The sequence below is a fragment of the Cannabis sativa genome, chromosome 1 (assembly GCF_029168945.1).
Source record: "Cannabis sativa cultivar Pink pepper isolate KNU-18-1 chromosome 1, ASM2916894v1, whole genome shotgun sequence".
NCBI classification, from domain to species: Eukaryota; Viridiplantae; Streptophyta; class Magnoliopsida; order Rosales; family Cannabaceae; genus Cannabis; species Cannabis sativa.
The window spans coordinates 62,371,145-62,389,124 of record NC_083601.1 but is presented as its reverse complement, the minus strand read 5'-3'; positions in this window follow the sequence as shown (position 1 = coordinate 62,389,124).

Here is a 17,980-nt window from a genome sequence, read left to right as displayed (position 1 = left end):
GCTTTAGGTCCCAGGTCACAGGTCTTGGTCTGGGTCCAAGTCTCGATATGGGTTTTGGTGTAAGTGTGGGTTTACGTTTGGGTCCTGTTACAGTCCCTGGTCTGGGTTCTCCTCCCAATCCGTGTCCGATTTTAATTCTGGGTCTTTTTACGAATCAGGGTCTGGGTCCTGGATTCAAACATTGACTACGAGTCAGGATAAAGCCTTAGGTCCAGATTCGGATCTCGGTCTTGGATCTCGGTCTGGTTCCAATTCGGGCCCTGAGTCCCAGGCCAAGTCCTAAGTTTTGGTTTGGGTTTGGGTTCGGAGTTGTGTCCCGGTAGTCTGTTCTTGGGTTTCGGGTCCAAAGTCGGGTCTTCATCTAGGTCACAGTTCAGTTCTCAGGTCCCAAGTCTGAGTCTCAGGTCTCGGGTCCCAGTCCCAATATGGGTTCTAGTCCCAGTCCAGGTTCAGGGCTCGATCCTAGTACGGGCTGGGTCCTAGTCCTGATCTCGATCCAGGTTCATGTCCCGGGTTTGAGTTTGAGTTCTAGTACGAGTTTGACTCTAGGTCTGGGTCAAGGTCTAGGTCTGGGTTTTTTTTTCAGGTATGGGTTTGGGTCTTGGTCTCGATCTATGTTTGTGTCGGGGTTCTTGTACGGGTCTGGGTTCTTATCCAGCTCCTGCGTCACGGGTGTTGGGTTCCATGTTTTGGGTCGCAGGTCCTGGCACAAGTCTAGGTTCAGGTTTAGGTTTCAGTTCAGGTATTGATCCTAATCTAGGTCCGGGTCCGTGTTCTGTTCCGCGTCTAGATCCAGTTCTCGGTCCAAGTCCAATACTGTTCCAAGGTCTTAATTCTAGTTTTTTTTTCCAATTTTGGGTCCTGGTTCTAAGTCTTGGTTCGGGTCCTAGTCTGGAAATGGTTCCATGTTTGGGTCTTCGTACGATTCTAAGATCCAGACACCGACTACGGGTTGGGTCCAAGCATCAGGTCATGGGTCGAGATCCGGATCCCAATCTTGGGTCCTGGTCTCTTTCCGATTCAGATCCTGGGTCTCAGTCCGTGTCCATGTCCGGGTCAAGGTTTGGGACAGAGACCGGGGTCGGGTCTTGGGTCCCATTCCAAGTCCTTGGTCCTGATTCTTGTTCTAATTTTGGGTTTGGGTCCCCAATCGAGGTATGGGACCTGGGTCCATGTCTGAGTCTCCAATCCCAGTCCAAGTCCTGCGTCCGAGTCTAGATCCAAGTTTGTGTCTAGGTTCGGGTTCGTGTCTCGAGTCCAGATCCAATTTTTGATATGAGTCCACATCCCGGTCTGTGTTTGGGACTGGGTCCTAGACATATTCCAGTTCTAGGACCAAGATCGGGTTCTAGTCCTCTAGTCTTGTTCCCAGGTCCCGGTCCGCTTCCAGTTTCGAGTCACGGGGTACAGGTTCGAGTCTGGGTCTGGGTTTGGGTCCGAGTCCGGGTTTGGGTTTGAGTCTAGGTATGGCTCCCAGATCCAAAAAGGTTCTTGTCTGGGTCCTAGTTCAGGGTATGGGTCCGGGGTCAGGTCCAGGGTCTCAGTACCAGTTCCAAAGCCCGGTTCCCAGGTATAGGTTCCCCATCCAGGTGTGGGTCCTAAGTCCCACTCCGAGTCTAGGACCCAGTCAGGGTTCAAGTCCTAGTGCGAGTTAAGGTTCGAGTTTCCAATCCCGGTTTAGGTGCAGATTTGGGTTCAAGTTTTTGGTTCGAGTCCAGACCCTATTCCAGGTCATAGTTTAAGGTTTCAATCTTGGTCCGGGTTCCGAGGCTTGGGTCAAGGTCCCCCATCCAGGTACGGGTCCTTGGTCCCAGTCAGGGTCCATGTTTGGTTTCAGGTCCTAGTCCCAATTCTCATTTTGATTCCGTGTCTGGCTTTGGGTACGGGTTCGAGTCTTAGTCGGGGTCTGAGTCCTGGTCCGAGTTTGGTGTTGGGTCTTGGTCCCAGTTTGGATCCCGATCTGGGTCTAGGTTTGGGTCCAGGTCCGAGTCCAAGTCTTGGGTACGGGTCCAGGTTTGGGTCTGGGTCTCGCTCCAGATCCAGGTCCAACGTTTCGTTCCCGGTGTGGGTATGGGTCCGCGTCTGGGTTTGAGTCTAGGTTTGTATCTAGATCCATATCTAAGTCTGAGTCTAGCTCTGGGATTGGGTCCCACGTTCAGGTCTGACATGATACCGGACTTGGAACTGAAATAAGACTAGGACTGGGACTGTAACAGGACTGAAACCTAAACCCAAACTCAGACCAGAACTCATACTGGGACTTGGACCCAAACCAGGACTTGTGACATGGGAACTAAACCAAGACCGGGACCTGGACCAGGACCGGGACCAGGACCTAGACCGAGACCCAAAAATCAGGGCCGAACCCAAGACCCAAGAACAAGACTCGGACCTGGCACCCGAAACCCAGACCCAAACTGGGAATAGCACCCGAACTCGGACAAGAACCCAAACCAAGACTTGGACTCGGGCCGCACCTGAACCCGAACAAGAACACGAACTTAGACCCGGACTAGGACCTAGGACCCGAACATAGATTGGGGACCCAGACCTAGGAATTTAGGCCCCGAACAAGGACCAAAACATGGATCGGGATCAGGGACCCGACCCTAGACCCAAAACTGGACATAGGACCCACCTCGGGACCTCGATCCGGGACTCGATGCTTGGACTCGACCTGTAGTCGGTGTTTGGATCTAGGACTTAGACCAGAACCTGAACCCAAACTCAAACTCAAACCAGGACCCAGACACATACCAAGACCCAGAACCACACTTGGGAACCAAAACCGAAACTTGAACTTGAACCGGACTGAGATTTTTGAAAGGGATCGAGACATGGACCCGGACAAAAACCCGGAACCGGACCAAACCACGAACCCTACCCAAGACTGAAACCCAAACCTAAACATCGCCCTGGACCCAAATCAGGACCCAAACCCAGACTCAGACCCAAACTCGACCCGAACCCGTACCTCGTGACTTGAAACTAGAACGGAAACTAGAAGCAAATCGGGACCCAGACACAGAATTCGAGTGTGGCTTTGTGTTTGAGTTTGGGTCTTAGTCTAGTTACAATTTTTGGTCTAGGTCCTTGTCTTGCTCCTTGTCGTGTTCCTAGGTCCTGATCCGCTTCTAGTTTCGGTTCCAATTTCAAGTCACGTGGTACGGGTCGAGTCCAAGCATCGAGTCCCTGATCCCAAGTCCCGTGGTGGGTCTTAGGTCCCAGTTTGGGTTTGGGGTCAGGTCTCGGATCCTGATCAAAGTTTTGAGGACCAAGTTCTAATCCTAGTTTGGGGGCGCAATTCTTGGGTCTGGGTCCCCCATCTATGTTTGGGTCCTAGGTCCCGATCTGGGTCCAAGTTCGTGTTTCAGTTTGGGTTCGGGTCTCAAGTCCAAGTGTGGGTTCAGGTCCGAGTTCGGGTCCAAATCCTAGTCTGGGTTTGGTTTCGGGTCCCTAGTCTAAGTTTGGTTCTTGAGTCCTGGGTCTGGCCTTGATTCTTAGGTCTGGGTCTGGGTCCGGGTCCCGGTCTGGGTCCAAGTCCCAGTATTGCTTTAAGTCACAGGTCTTGGTCTGGGTCCAAGTCTCGATATGGATTTTGGTGTAAGTGTGGGTTTATGTTTGGAACCTGTTACAGTCCCAGGTCTGGGTTCTCATCCCAGTCCGTGTCTAGTTCTAATTCCGGGTCTTTTTACGGATCAGGGTGCGGGTCCTGGATTCAAACACTGACTATGAGTCAGGATAAAGCCTTAGGTCCAGATTCGGATCTCGGTCTTGGATCTCGGTCTTTTTCCAATTTGGGCCCTGAGTCCCAGGCCAAGTCCTAAGTTTTGGTTTGGGTTTGGGTTCGGAGTTGTGTCCTGGTAGTCAGTTCCTGGGTTTCAGGAACAAAAGTCGTGTCTTGTTTCTCGACTTTAGGGTCAAGTTTTATGTTTCAGCCCTAGTTTCAGGCCCAGGTTTGGGTCCAATTCCCCTATCTATGTCCGGATCCTTGGTCTAGGTCTGAGTCCAGGTTCGGGTTTGGGGCCCAAGTCCCCCATCTAGGTCACAGTTTAGTTCTCAGGTCCCAAGTTGGAGTCTCAGGTCCCAGGTCCGAGTCCCAATATGGGTTCTAATCCCAGTCCAGATTCAGGGCTCGATCCTAGTCTGAGTCTGGGTCCTAGTCCTAATCTCGGTCAAGGTTCATGTCCCGGGTTTGAGTTTGAGTTCTAGTACGAGTTTAACTCTAGGTATGGGTCTAGGTCTAGGTCTGGGTCTTTGTCAGGGTCTATGTTTGTGTCGGGGTTCTTGTACGGGTCTGGGTTCTTATCCTGCTCCTGCGTCACCGGTGTTGGGTTCCACGTTCTGGGTCGCAGGTCCTGGCACAAGTCTAGGTTCAGGTCTAGGTTTCGGTTCAGGTATTGATCCCAATCTAGGTCCGGGTCCGTGTTCGGTTCCGCGTCTAGTTCCAATTCTCGGTCCAAGTCCATTTGTTGTTCCAAGGTCCTAATTTCGATTTTTTTTTTCGATTTTGGGTCCTGGGTCTGAGTCTTGGTTTGGGTCCTAGTCCGGAAATGGTTCCAGGTTTGGGTCTTGGTACAATTCTAAGATCCAGACACCGAGTACGGGTTGGTTCCAAGCACTGGGTCATGGGTCAAGATCCGGATCCCAGTCATGGGTCCTGGCTTCGTTCCGATTCAGATCCTGGGTCTCAGTCCGTGTCCATGTCCGTGTCTACGTTTGGGACAGAGACCGGGGTCGGGTCTTGGGTCTCATTCCAAGTCTTGGGTCCTGATTCTTGTTCTAATTTTGGGTTTGGGTCCCCAATCGAGGTGTGGGACTTGGGTCCAGGTCTGAGTCTCCAATCATAGTCCAAGTCCTGCGTTCGAGTCCAGATCCAAGTTCGTGTCTAGGTTCGGGTTCGTGTCCCGAGTCCCGATCCGATTTTTGATTTGAGTCCACATCCCGGTCTGTGTTTGGCTCTGGGTCCTAGACAGATTCCAGTTCTGGGACCAAGATTGGGTCCTAGTCCTCTAGTCTTGTTCCCAGGTCCCGGTCCGCTTCCAGTTTCGAGTAACGGGGTACAGGTTCGGGTCTGGGTCTTGGTTTGGGTCCGAGTCTTGGTTTGGGTTTGAGTCTAGGTATGGGTCCCAGATCCAAACATCGACTATGGGTCAGGTCCAAGCTTCGGGACGAAATCAGGATCCTGGTCTCGGGTCCTAGTCTAGTTCAACTTCGGGTAAAAGGTTCTGGTCTGGGTCCTAGTTCAGGGTGTGGGTCCGGGGTTAGGTCCAGGGTCTCAATACCACTTCCGAAGCCCGGTTCCCAGGTCTAGGTTCCCCATCCAGGTCTGGGCCCTAAGTCCCACTCCAAGTCTAGGACCTGGTCAAGGTTCAAGTCCTAGTCCGAGTTCAGGTTCGGGTTTCCAATCCCGGTTCAGGTCCAGATCTGGGTTCGAGTTCTGGGTTCGGGTCCAGATCCTAGTTTAGGTCTTAGTCTAAGGTTTCAATCTTGGTCCAGGTTCTGAGGCCCGGGTCAAGGTCTCCCATCCAGGTACGAGTCCTTGGTCCCAGTCAGGGTCCATGTTTGGTTTCAGGTCCGAGTCCCAATTCTCATTTCGATTCCGTGTCTGGCTTCTGGTACGGGTTCGAGTCTAGGTTGGGGTCTAAGTCCTGGTCCGAGTTTTGTGTTAGGTCTTGGTCCAAGTTTGGATCCCGATCTGTGTCTGGGTTTGGCTCCAGGTCCGAGTCCAAGTCTTGGGTACGGGTCCAGGTTTGGGTCTAGGTCTCGCTCCATATCCAGGTCCCACGTTTCGATCCCGGTGTGGGTGTGGGTCCGCGTCTGGGTTTGAGTCTAGGTTTGTATCTAGATCATGTCTAAGTCTGAGTCTGGGTCTGGGATTGGGTCCCAGGTTTCGGTCCGACATGATACCGAACCTTGAACCGGAATAAGACTAGGACTAGGACTGTAACAGGACTCAAACCTAAACCCAAACTCAAACCAGAACCCATACTGGGACTTGGACCCAAACCAGGACTTATGACATCGAAACTAAACCAAGACCGGGACCTGGACCCAGACCAGTACCAGGTTCTAGACCGAGACCCAAAAATCGGGGCCGAACACAAGACCCAAGAACAAGACTCGGACCTGGCACCCGAAACCTAGACCCAGACTCGGAATAGCACCCGAACTGGGACAAGAACCCAAACGGGGACCTAGACTCGGGCCGCACCCGAACCCGAACCAGAACACGAACTTGGACCCAGACTGGGACCAAGGACCCGAACATAGATTGGGGACCCAGACCTAGGAATTTAGGCCCCGAACTTGGACCGGAACTTGGATCGGGATCGGGGACCCAACACCAGACCCAAACCTGGACATAGGACCCACCTCGGGACCTTGGACTGGGACTCGATGCTTGGACCCGACCTGTAGTTGGTGTTTTGATCTAGGACTTAGACCAGAACCCGAACCCAAACTCAAACTCAAACCAGGACCCGGACACATACCAAGACCCAGAACCACACTCGTGAACCAAAACCAAAACTTAAACTTGAACCGGACTGAGATCTTTGAAAGGGATTGAGACCTGGACCCGGACTTAAACCCGGAACAGGACCAAACCACGAACCCTACCCAAGACCGAAACCCAAACCTAAACATCACCCCAGACCCAAATCAGGACCCAAACCCAGACTCAGACCCAAACTCGACCCGAACCCGTACCTCGTCACTTGAAACTAGAACCGAAACTAGAAGAAGATCGGGGCCCATGAACAGGATTAGGACTAGGACATGGACCCAGACCCAAAACTGTAACCGGACCAGGACTTGGACTCGGACATAAACCAACCTTGGGGTTGGGTCCAAAACCTGAATCCAAACCCGAACCGGTACTCGCGACGCGAACCGAGACCTAAATTCTAACCGGAACATTGAACATGAATCGGGACCCAGAACTCGGATCGAGACCTAGAACTTGACCCCAGTCTCGGTCCTATACCTAGACCCAAACCCAGTCGAGGGCCTGAGACATGAACTGAAACAAGAATGGGACCCGTGATTGGGATCCAGATGTTGTCTCGGGATTAGAGAACCGGCGCTTCGACAAGACCCATAGTCGATGTCTTGATTTGAGACTCGGAAAAGGACCCAAAGCTAGACCAGGACCTGCACCCAAAACAAAACCTGGGACCTAAAACCAAAACTTGAACCAGAACATTACCAAGACTCTAGAAGAGGACCGGGATAGTGACCAGGACCTGGACTGAGACTCGGAACTAGGCCAAAGACAGCCCCGAAACTCAAGCTCGGACCCAGTCCTGGAGCCGGTCCCAGACCTAGACAAGGACTGAGACTCAAACCCGAACTCGACACTCGATCCCAGATCGAGCCCTTGACCTCGACTTGGACACGAACCTAAACCCGGACCTGAATACCGACCAAGACCCAGACCGAGATCAAAACACGGGACCTAGACCTAAACCCAAATGCAAACCCACACCTGAACCTGGGACCCATACACAGGACCCAAACTTTGATCTTGACTAAGACCTGGACCCAGATCGAGATCTGAAAAACCCGCACCTAAACTTGGAATAAGACTCGGACCCCACCCCAACCTGGACCCAAACCCAGACCCAGAACCAAACCCGAACCCAGAATTAGAACTGGAATTGTGACTAGGACCCATACCTGAGACAAGAACCAAACCATAAACCAAACTCAGACTAGAACCTAGACCGAGACCTTGAGTAGGACAGAGACCTGAGACCTGGGACCTGAACCTCGACTAGGACCTGGACCTGACCTTGCCTTAAACCCTCACCGAGTCCTGAGACCCACAACCCAGACTAGAATCCAAACGCTGATAAGGACCCAAACCTCAACCTGGACGAAGACTGGGATCGAGACCTAGACTTGAACACGAACCGTGACCTGGACTAAAACCAAGACTTAGGACTCGAACTTGAACCCGAACCTGGACCCAGAACAGGACCTAGGAACCGAACTTGGATGGGGGACCTAGACTAAAGACCTAGGCGCTGAAACCCAGACCCAAATCTAAATCTGAGACTCAAAACTAAACCTGGACCTGACCTTGACTTGGGAATCCTAAGTCGGACCCAAACCCGGACCCGAAAGCTGCCTCAGACCCAAACCACGACAGGAACCTGGACTCGAACCCATGTCAGGACCAAACCTGAACTTGGGACCCAAAATGAGACCCAGACAAAGAATCAAACCCAAACATGGACCTACACCCAGACCCGAACTCGAACCCAGATCGGGATCGGAACCAAAGACTTAGACCCAGAACTAAACACGGACTCAAATCGAGATCAAAACCTCGGACTTAGACCCGAACGTAGACCCAGACCCAGGACCCTAATCCACACCTGGAGCCTAATCCGGCCATAGACCGAGATCTGGACCTAAACCCAAACTCGAACTAGGACTCGAACCCAGACCCGAGACCCGAACTCAGACCTGGACCCAAACCAAGACCTAGACCGAGATCTAGACCTGGACCCACACCCAGACCCAAACTCGAACCCCAACACTGAATCAAAATCAAAACTGGACTTGGACCCAAACCTGAACATGGACCCAGACTGGGACCTTAGACTCAGACCGGGATGGGTGACATGGACTTAGGCCTCAGAACCCAGACCCAAATCAGAACTCGAGACTTGGACCCGACCTAGACTCAATCCCAGATCTGGACCCAGACCGATATCAGAACCCAAACCTGAACTCGAACAAGGACTTGAACCCCGACCGGGTCCTTGACCCAGACCTTGACCTATCATCCAGACTGGGTCCTTGGACCCGAGACCGTGAACCAGATCTGGACCGGGGGCTTGGACCTGACCAGTAGTCAGTGGTTGGATCTGGGATCCATACATGGACTCTCAAACCAGGACTCGGACTCAGGCCTAGACCCTGACCCAGACCTAGACTCGTAACCCAGACCTGGGTCCGAGTCTGAGTCTGGGTTTGAGTCTAGGAACTGGAATCTAGCTAAGACCCAGACCCAGACCTAGACCCGGACTAGGATGCGGACCCACTCAATTGCACTACCGTGTTCCCAAAATGTACGTATCACCCTGACCTAAAAGTAGGCTTAACTAAAAAATCAAAGAACACGAATAGCCTCTCGAGATCGAGCCTAATCATAACAGGATTAAGATCATTTGATCTAGGATCAACTAGGCGATATTGACTTGAATAGATATTACGGTAAGTTTAATAAATCTATGTCAAAGTTCAATATCGGTCCCTTCCGATGCATACTCCATGCATCCAACCTGAGCTTTACTTTAACCAATGCTCTGGAAAGAACATAGCTTTTCTCCAAATGCAAGTAAACTCTGTTGTAGATTATCATATCAGTAAAACCCTGTGTCTGATAAATCTAGGAAACTTTATTCACATAGTCATGTTTACTTTCCAATATGTTGACAACACAATAAACAGGATCAAGTATGTGAAAAGGGTTTCAGATGAATTCATACATTATGTACATATAATCATGAAATAAATCATGTGAACCATGCAACATTAAATTTTATTTCTGATCTATATTAATAAGTAAATCTGATTATATTGAAATGAGTTTTATTTAGGTCATAAAACCCAACAAACTCCCACTTGCACTAGTATAAAACAAAAAATGCATTTCAAATAATCTCAACACCTTGATATACAAATCAAGTGTAGTAGTAGTAAACTCCTCGTAATAGGATCTGAAAGGATGAATTAAACACAACCTTTTCTCCACTATTACTCTTCCTTAATCACAAAATCATTGATATTGTACTCTCTTGTAGGAATGTCAATCGGGCCCGGCTCGGCCCGACCTGAATCATTCTTTTGGCCTAATGGGTCAAGCCCGACCCGAGATAATCAGGCCGGGTTAGGCCCGACCCGGTTTTTTTTTTACTCAGTTTATTTATTTTTTAAAAAAATATAGCCACCATTTTAAACTTATGTTTTGTATTTGCATTTGGTATCATATCTACTCCACCCATTAAATTTATTTCTAAGATTGTCAAGAGAAAAATAATAGTTAGAGATTCAAATCGGTTTCATTGTTTTGAAAATGGGAGTTGTGAAATATGTTATTTGACCTTAGCTTCTCTTGCTCGGTAACCCTTTTGAGAATCTCAATTAGTTTGTGAAATGGACTATAAAAGAAGCCTAAAATCCAAGTACATTGCAGTGCTGTGCTTATGTAGCTTTGTCAATTTCCATAGTCCAAACTTAAACAGGATCAATACTACTAAATATCAAGTGGGGATTTGTAGCCACACCTTATGTATTCCAGTGATAAAGCAACTATGGAGGATTCTCCATGAGATTTTGATTCTAGTGATAAAGTTGGATCTTATCTTATCCTGATGAGTTTCGGGAAAGACCGAGTGAGGGTGTTTTTGTTTGCTTGTAATATATGATAATATTAATCTTCATCTTAATTGTATATCGATCTTAAACTAAATCGATGAAAAACATGTCAACAGAATAATCAAAGAGCAAGCTTTTTTTTGTTTTCTTTGAAATAAAACTCAGTAGCAAATCAATGAAAGGTAAGCAGACTAAAAAACATAAAAACACCTTGTGTATCCCTTTCGTCGTCGGAGACTACCGAGCACGAACCGGACCACCTGGGCTCTATCGTCGGAGAGAGAGAGGACTGGGTTGACTGGGTTGGGTTGGGAAGCCTGGGCTCTGTCGTCGGAGAGAAAGAGGAAACGAGAGAGAAGTCGAAATTGAGATTTAGGTTTAGAATTTGGGATTTTTTTTTACGGATTTAGGTTTTTTTTTTAATATTTGAAACCGGGCCGGGCCGGGCCCGACCCGAAATAATATGCACCGGGCGGGGCCGAGCTGGGCCAGAAGCCCGATAAGAGCCCGAATAATTCGGGCCACAGTCGGCCCGTCGGGCCGGGGGCCCGGCCCGGCCAGCGAAAATGGCCCAGATTGACATTCCTACTCTCTTGGGATACTGGATTTTATACCTTTGGCAACTACTTCTTCATTATTCAGGAAGTAACACTAGTAGTTAAGGGTATTTGGAATGGTGCCAAAGATGTATAGAACTTTCCTTAGACTGAATAAGTACCTTTCTAGCAACTTTAACATTCAGTCCCTTCCTGGTAGACCTAGAGACTTCAGATAGGTTTTTACACTTCTCCAAAATCACTATTCCACCCCCAGAGTAATCACCATCTTATCAGAAAGATTTTCTAGCACAAAGGCGAATTTCGAAATCTGATGTGGTGTAGTCTAAGAGTTTTAAACACACCCTTATAGACTAACATATAGTTCCTCTTCTTAATCTTAAGATTTACTTGATTGTCTTCCAATCTAAGAGTTTTAAACACACCCTTATAGACCTCTCACTGCTGATATAAGAAATTCTTTCATGACTTTATCTTTTCTGGAATAGTTGAGACTTTTCCTTAGATAAATAAAATCTATGCTTAAGAAGTTGTGAAGCTTCTATAGATTGGCATTAGAAAGAAAATGCTTCAGCATCTTACTAAAGTACGTTGCTTGCATTAGAGTAAGTAATTACCAGGTATACCACAAGTCATAGATTTAGATAAACTCAAACCTATAATACTAGGGACAGGAAGTTTTTTTAAGTCCATTGAATAGACTTATAAACGAAAATTTCCTTTTATGTCCTTGTAATAGAAAACTTTAGGTTACTCCATGTGAATGGATTAAACCATAGTTCTATTGGCTTTTCTTCTTAGTTTCTTATCTTGACAATCCATTACTTGTTTAAACTCACAATGGATTTTAATCACTAGTGTCTCCCAAGTCATAAGAAGGTGAGTTCCTAGAAACTCTCCCACTACGACAAGGTACCGTGAATTATGTCTAAGAAAACTAAATAATATAGATCTCTTCGGTTGTGACAAGACAGCAGAGGCAGTGGGATCATCATATGTCAAATAAGATGATAGAACACTTTTGGAATCAAGAAAAAGATCTCCTTTATTTGCTACTATATTTTCAGACTTAGTCATTTTCTTAGGAAAGTAGTATTTGTTTAAACAAACACTTTCTTATCTATTGACTATGGGATGGTCCACCCCTAATCACTTAGAATAGCTAACAAACCATGGTTAACAGTTCTAGCTTTTCTTAAGATTTTGATTAGGTCATCCATGAATCTAGTAATGATTTACATTAAGGATACAACCATTACATCATTCTGAAATTGTATTACCATAGAAGGAATTAGGCAACGACTAGTAACTAATCATCAACATGCAACTCGAAATTTCTGGGGAGGTAAGTTTGGATATAATTCAAAAATCAATTTAATGATCTTTGAACTGCATATCTACTAACTATTTCTCCACCCCTATCAGTTCGCAAGATCTTTAACCACTTACCTGAATGGTTTTTCACCATTGCTAGAAATTAATGAAATTTTTCAAACATTTCAAATCTCTTTGCATAAGGTATAATCTAGAGTGATTATTTTAAGAATACAACGAAAAACTCATATCTACCCCTGAATGTACATCCATCTGCGAATGAGATGAACTACTTTCAGTGGATATAGGCATATTAACTCTTTGCAGAGATTGATCTTGTCAAAACCACTACTAATTTAACTCTAAGTCTGATTAGCCCATACAAGTAGGAGATTTCTAAGATTGAGGATTTATATCAATTGGGAATAGAATTTCGGGATTATTATCATATGCGTCATTTAATTTCTTAAGAGAAAATATAGAATGACATGAAATGATTTATAGACCATTCATCCAATGATATGTTATTGAGCTAATTCCAAATGAATAAGCTAAGAGGAATTACGATAATTTCGTTGTTTAAATAAGAATCCAACGATGCTTCGATTAGCGAAAGTCAAAGTAATCTTATTTATAGAATCTTCTTGTTTCATATCGTAAAAATACTAGTCTAAGGTGTGATCAATTGATGAACAGCTAGATGTCGCATATACAATATTTATCTTTCGAGATCTAACACTATTATGTATGTCTAATGGTGAAAATCCACTAGGGCTTTATCTCATTAGATAAACAAACCAAGTTAGACCAACAATGAAGATTCGAAATTAAACTACAATTTAACAACAAAAAATAACATGGTTCAATATAAATTCATACACAATTCAGATATTATTAAACATATAGAAAGTAGGAATGACAAGTGAAAATACTAAAACATACAATCCTAAATAATTTCCAAGGTTTTCAAAAAACTGATATCAGTGTCCCGTTTAGGCGAGAGTCAAAGCTACCATCCATTGAATAGAGTTGTCAGCTCATCTAAAATGTTAAACATTCTAGCAACCTTTTCTTCGATCAAGATTGGAATTCAGCGTTGTCCCGTTTAGGCGAGAGTCAAGGCAATTCTATCTTATGAGCTTCCACCATTGTTTCATAATTTGCAAGTCAAATATGGTCGCCACCATTAGGGTGATCCATACCATATAAAACACTTACAAACTACTTATCTTTCAAGATTAAACGGTGCGAAATTGCTAATGAACGTTCCTCCATTAGGGAGGATTACTCACTAAAACAAACGCGATGTAAAACCAATAATGGAGATCGAATATCTTAATAATAAAGCTCATTATTTAAAGAGAGTTATATTTTCTTTGATTCTCATTATTTAATCTATTTATTTTAAATATATATTTATTTAATTAAAATTTCCAATTTAGAATGAAAAATTCTAGATATAAATTTCAATTTAATATTTATAAATTTTACTTAGATGGATATGAAAATAACATGAATTTCTTCCATCTTAGTAATAATTTCCAATAAATATTTAGAAAAATATTCAATTTAAGTTGTTACAAAAATAATTTAAATTAATTAACAACACAAATTTAATTTTCTATAAATATATATTGCATTTCGAAAAATAAAAGTATTTAAGAATACAATTTTCAAAAATGCATGTTAAAATAAAAATAAATCCTGGAAAAATTATTTTAATTTAATGTTGGCCCAAAATTAATTAATAAAATTAATTTGCAACAAAAAAAATATAATTTTCCTATTTAATTAAATATATAAGAAAAATTTCAAATATTTAAGTATGATGATGAAAATCAACTTAAATATTAATTTTTTATTTAATTAAATACACTAGAAAAATACTTCAAGCAAAAACAGATAATATCTATCTAGATTTTTATGGACTAATTAATTCATTTTCTAATTAAATATATTTTACTTCATTTATTTTAATTAATCATTAATTGAAAAAATCATTGATTTAAGTTGGTCTAAAATTAAAATAGATAATTTACAACTTTAATCTATTTTTCAAATAAAATTCGAAATTCCAGCATTTAAGAAATGTAATTTCGAAATTTGATTAATAAAATAAAAAAATAAAAAAAAATATATTTTGAAAATTATTTAAATTTAGTTGAAAAAATAAATTTCAACTGAAAATAATTTTCTATTTAATTAAGTGTCATGAAAAAAAAATATTTAAGTATCATGATGAAAATCAACTTAGATATTTAATTTTCAAATTAATTAAATGTATTAAATTCAAGAAATAAATAATTAAGTGTAGAGAAGGCTTAATTATTAATCTGTAGTTTAATACTAGGAAAAAATATACTTAAAATAAATTGTACCAAAATTAATTATTTAAATAATTAATTTCACAATGTATAATATTTTCCTATTTAATATTAGAAATAATAAGTAGTCTATAAATAACTATCTAGAAAATATCTTATTTGACTAAGTATCTTTTCCACAAAATTTGAAAAAATATCTAATTTAAGTTGTATTAAAAAATTGAACTTAAATATTTTCAAATTTAAATTTAATTAAATATCAAAAAATTAAGTTGTAACCACTTAATTTGGAAATATTCCATTTTAAGTTAATATTCGAAAAGATATTAACTTAAAAAAAATATCTAAAATATTCCATTTTAAGTTAATATTCGAAAAGATATTAACTTAAAAAAAATATCTAAAGAATCTTAATAACCAATGCCTAAAATTCCTCAACTTAATTTTGAAATTTTAAATCCAAAAGATATTCAGATTTAAGTTGGTTAGTTATAGATAACTAAATATCAACTTAAATAGGAATATTTAATGAAAAATTTAAATTAAGCTTCAGAAAGAATCTAGATGGTTCTAATTCTATATTTAATTAAATACAAGAAAATACATATTGTTTAGCTTAGAATATAAAATTCTTTAAACTATGGTTTTCTTAAATTAATTTCAAAAAAAATGAAATTAATTATGTTGCTAATCAATTTTATTAGGTTAAACTAATTTAATTAACCTAGTACAGTTATTCAAATAGGCAAATGGGCCTTCACAATTGGGGTGGTTCATGTGAGGGGGTGCTGGGTTCAGTATGCCGTACCCACTTCTATGGCTCCCAACTCTCACACAAGGCCCAAAAGAGAGGAATTTAATCTTAAAATGAACAACTGTTATTAATTGAATAGGCCCAAAAACTAAATGGGCCTAAATAAAATCTATCAAGAACTATGACATTTTATTTAGCAACAACAACCTATATGCATCTATAATGAAATTAAACACATAGGCTCACACAGGCACACTTTGGATGGGTCCTATCATGTTGTTAGGTCATACACAGATGAAAGAAGATTGTAAATATACCTGTTACAAATTATTTACTTGGCCAAGGGAGCCATGAGTTAAAATCAGATCATTGGATCTATCAACAAGTTAACCATGGCTATTTGCAATCAAGCAGTAATAGGTTTTAAAAAACTTACAAACAAGCTAAAACAAGCTAAAAAACTTCCAACAAGGTTAGCTGGATAGTTGGATGTAGGATTTATTTAATTTTAAATAAATAATTTCAAAAAATAATTAATTAAATAAGTAAAAATTTATTTTCGAAAATTAAAAAAAATTTACAAAATTTTCGAAATTAAAAAATATAAATTATTTAAAATTAAACCTAAAATTTTGAAAAATTAGGTTTCAACCAACCTAAATATCATTTCAAAATTTGCTAACTACTTTTAAAAATTTAATGTAATTTTATAAATAAAAATTAAATAAAAAATTAAAAAAGATAAATGAATATCTTTTTCAGATTTTAAATGTAATTTAAATAAATAAAATAACAAAACTTAAAAGTTAGCAAAATATCTTACATCTATTTAAAATTACATGATTATAGTTATCTTATTTTAAATTTAAATAAGGTCAAATTATTTTTAAAAAAATTTAATTTAAAAAATTTAATATCTGACCTTAAATTTAAAAATAAGATAAGATATAATCAAATTTAAAAATAAGATAGATAATTAAGCAATAAAAGATAGATATTTACTATTTTCAAATTCAAATTACACTAATATCATGAATTAAATTTATAAAATATTAATTAATTTAATTATGATAATTAGAATTGAATTAGGAATACTAAATGTATAAATACTGAACTACACAAAAAATCAGAAGTTAAATCCATGAAAAAGCATGAAAAAACGAAGAAAAACAAAAAAATTGCAAGTTGTACGGACGGGATGTTGTGCATACCCGTCCGCGCGCGTGCTTGAGTGTTCTGCCGAGGTTTCTCGGCGCTGGAGGGCCACCAGCATGATTTCCGCGCGCGGATGCTGGTTGCCCGATTCTAGGATTTTTTCGAAACTTCAAAAATTCATAACTAATTCAAATTAAATCGAAATTGAGTTCTGTAAAAACGTAACTTGCTTATTGTTTTCCATACTATCCAATAAAAATAATTCCAGAAAAAGATATTCAATTATTTTTTACGAAAATTCACAAACATCAATAAATCATCAAATAACACTCAATACAACATGATACCATCCAAAACATCAAACAATCGTTTTAAAGTCCAAATTTCTTGCAAGCAAATCAATTACCATGGCTCTGAGGCCAGTTGTTGGAAATTATTTTACCAGGATCTTAGATCTACTCACAAGTATGTTGATTAACACCCTAAATATGAACTTTCTAAAACAATGTAATAAACACATATAAAGTTTAGTAAACCTTACATTGGGTGCAGCGGAATAATATGACTCCTTCCATTCAAATATCTAGCCCTTGATTCCTTTCTGTAGCAGAGCATTATCAATATCTGAACCTGGATCTCTTTCTCTGATTCTTTAGTGCTCAAACTCCTTCTTGCTGAAAGTCTTTCTTCACGATCTTCCTCACTATGATTGAGGTATCACTTGCTGTGTGTGGGCACTACTCTAACACTAAGAATTTTGAAATCTCAAAGAGGAAGAGAGAGAGGGAGTGGTCAGCCAAAGATAGGGAGAGAGAGAGGCTCAGTTTTTTCTTAATGAAAAAGTAAAAAATTTTAGTGTAAATTTCCTGAAGCCTTCACTATCTATTTATAGCATTCCACCAGGGTTAGGTTTGAATTATTTGGCATTAAAATAATGAAAATATCATAGGGAAAACCCTACAAAAGTGGCCGGCCCTATCTGTATGGATTTGGGCCTCACTTTTTGCAATGTTGCAGTTTTATCTTTTCTGCATCTGATTTTCTAAAAAATGCCAATTTTCTAATTCAACCATTTAAATGACAATTCTAATTATTTAATAAATATAAATAGTTATTAAATAATATTGTCATTTATCATATTTATTAATTGAACCATACAAAGTATCATAATTAACAAATATGCCCCTAAAACTCTTTCTTTACAATTTCGCCCTTACTTAGTGAAAAATTCACAAATAGACATAGTCTAAATTGAGAATTATAATTGATTAATCAAAACCAATTATATGAGTCTTACAAGCAATATATCTCAACTAGTGGGGGGACCATGGGTCTATATAACCGAGCTTCCAATAAGCAGATCAAGAATTTATAACCTAAATTCACTGACTTATTAATTCTTCGTTGAATCCACGCATAGAACTTAGAATTGCACTCTCAGTATATAGAATGCTCTATATGTTCCACCATATAGACACATCATT